The sequence below is a fragment of the Oryzias melastigma genome, linkage group LG5, assembly GCF_002922805.2.
Source record: "Oryzias melastigma strain HK-1 linkage group LG5, ASM292280v2, whole genome shotgun sequence".
NCBI lineage: Eukaryota > Metazoa > Chordata > Actinopteri > Beloniformes > Adrianichthyidae > Oryzias > Oryzias melastigma.
In genome coordinates, this window is record NC_050516.1 from 20,503,341 (window position 1) to 20,506,487 (window position 3,147).

Sequence of the window (3,147 nt, forward strand, 5' to 3'; positions counted from 1 at the left end):
TTTATTTGAGTTTGTAGACCTTGATTTACCTCGCAGACAACAAAACAAGTCTGTCATAGTATTAGCCCTCTTCTTTAAACAACAATTTTAGGTGCTTTCTTCTAATGTTAAATGAAAAATATATATATTTTTTTGCTTTTACTCTGGACTCTGTCACTAAGCACCAACTGAAACAAAGATGATATAAATGTAATATATTCTATATTATGTTTCTTCAAAGACAATAAACTTCAGGTAAAATATGTATTTTTAACAAAAAATTATCAATTATGGAGTAAGAGGTTGTCTGACTTAACAAATGTCCTACTAAAGTAAACCTAAATATTAGTTTGGCAACCCCTGGAATAGGCTGGTGACCTCTCCAGTTTATACACCACTTTTGCCTGACAGTAACCGGGACAGGCTCCAATTGCTGTGGGACCCAAAAGGGATATAACGAGTAAATTAAATTTGTATACATAAAAAAAGCACTATTCGTATCGATTTTTTTTTCCTTTTAATAAAAAAAAAAAAAAATAAATATTGCAAAACACAGTGTTTTTCTCATAATTTGACATGCAAGCAAACTATCAGGTTATATATGTATATATTAAAAAAAAAGTCTAATTCCAGTCAGATGCCTGATAGATTTCTTCCCTCTAAACATGTTTTATTAGGACATAAACATTCACTGATGAATCTGATTCAATAATTTGGACTTTAAGGATAGCAAAGAAAGAGCAAATCCTGCTTTTCCAAAAGAGGATGTGGAAGTTTTTCAGGAAATACGAACCCTGAGGGGTTTTCTCCACTATTTTCCAGGTCTCAGGCCATAGTCTTATCAGCACAATCAGTTCTTAAGTTCACTTTCAGATCGTTTGTATTCATAAAGCTAGATAATAGAAAAAAATCAGGTTAGAAAAAAATCACAAAAACTGAAATTGAGGGAATTAACTCAAAATATTTCCCAAAAAAAATAAAAGGAAATAATAATTACTGATCATGTTTGAATGAAAATGACAGAATATGTTAATTTGTAGATAAAAAAAATATTTAATTTAACATACTACTAGGAGTAGTGAGGTCAGTGAAGTTTGGCTCACATTTTCATTCTATGTTGAGTTTGGATGAGACTTTCTTTGGGTTTTTCCAATATCTACCTTCAAGCTGCATGTAGGCGTGAACACGCAGTGCTGGATGAAACTGATGGGCAGTTGACCTGTCCATCCTGTCAAGGGACGGCAGATTTATAGTGAAGGAAAAGTACAAGTTTTTTCTAATCTTTGCAAGAACCCATGTGTGCAATGTGCTGAAGCAATGATTTCAGCAAAGGGTAACTCCGCGTTTCCGACTCTTTTTTTTTAAACTGGGGTAAACTTTTTAACCTTAGCAGACATTTTGTCCAAAGCTGTTCCGGATCACACAGCCATCTCCTGTGGAGTGAAGGTGGAAAGTTTCAGGGTCATCAGAGGGCCGCAAAGACAGACATCTAACACACATGTTTTCAGTGTGCAAAGTAAAACCAGCTTAAAAAAGTTTTTTTTTATTACTACCACATCACTATGCAGCAGTTGTACCGGTTATCAGATGTGGCAGTGGCACTTTATAAAATGAAAAACTGACAATCATTTTCTAGAAGCCCGCTTGCTTGAACTTGAACCTGCGGTGATGGATTGAACAGGTAATTCCAGCTCAAAGACCACATAATCAAGTCTTGCGTCTCATGTGGGATATATCAACAAGACAGGCAAATAAAACACCGCCCACCATGCTGGCACCCATTAAGTGTTCACACCGTGCAACTATGTGTTCCTGTCTTGAAAACTAAAAGACAGATTCAAACTTAACAACTTCCTATCCGACATGGAGCATAAAGTTTGACTTATCTACTTGACAGAAATGTGTTAAAAAAGCCAAGCTCATTCAAAACATGAAAGCTAACACAGAGCATAAGAACCACGGCAACGTTTCTTCTTCTGAGTTTGTTCAAATTCTTGATTTGTCAAAACATAAGGTAAATTGTTACTGACAGACGGGTAACGTGTGCTGCGCTCCTGTGCATGGCCATTGAAATCAAAACTATTTCAAGGAAAGTAACAGAATGAAAAAAAACTTGAAGTTGAATTACAGAAAATATTTGAAATATTTGAATTACATTTACAAATTCAGTAAAATTATTTCTTAAACCTTGACAGCAATGCATTCCGTTTGATGAAGCTTCTTCGTAAGAATGCATTTATAAAAAAAAAAAAAAAAACGTTTTGATTTGTTAGTAGAAAACCATTTTTTATATAAATTGGGTAAAAAAGGTGTTTGTGTGTGTATGCTGAATAACAAAAACATTTATTCAGAAAAAAGTTTATCTAGATAGATTTTTTTAAGTTAGAAATGTTGCACCTCTCATCCAAGAGGCTTTCTTGATTGAATTGAAAAAAACTCTAAAATAAAAGCTGGGAGAAAAACAAATCCATAAAACATTTTCACAAAAAAAACAAAAAAAAAAAAACCTTATGGAACTATCCTGGTTGAAGGAGTGTCTTATCAGATGCGCATTTGTACTTACTCAAGATATTAGGTCATCCTATGTATTAGCTCACTCCATTCTCCCTGACAGCCATGTACGTAGGTTCAGGTCTAAGAATATGTAGACAAAACACTTCTTATGCTTACAAAATCCCACTTTTTATCTGGACGAGTCTTCCATGACAGTTTTCTGTAAATCCAATGTTGGGTGCATAGCTACTTTTTCAAAAAAATAAAAAATGCTGGAATGGAAACCTCTGCATTGTAGTGGACAAAAAAATAATGAAGTAGTCAAGATGTGCAGTAAAATTCTGGGTGGGCTGCAAAGCATCTCTGACTTGTTTAGCAGACAAATGGGGAGGATAGAAGCATTTGGATTAATTCTAGAACTCCAATTTTTATTTTTGGAGCTAAATTATTGTGCCCACCTGTAAAAAGTAAAATGAACATTTCTTTACTCAGATAAAAATCTAAATTTAAGTCAGAAGTAAGAGATCTCAACCTGGTGAAATTATTACTGTTTTCCAATTTTTTATATCATTATTAATTTAAAAAATAATTTTTCTGTTATGGTTGGAAAACTTGTGCAAAAAAATCACTGGGGAGTTTGTGGTACATCCCAACTTTTTTTTTTTTTTTTTTTTT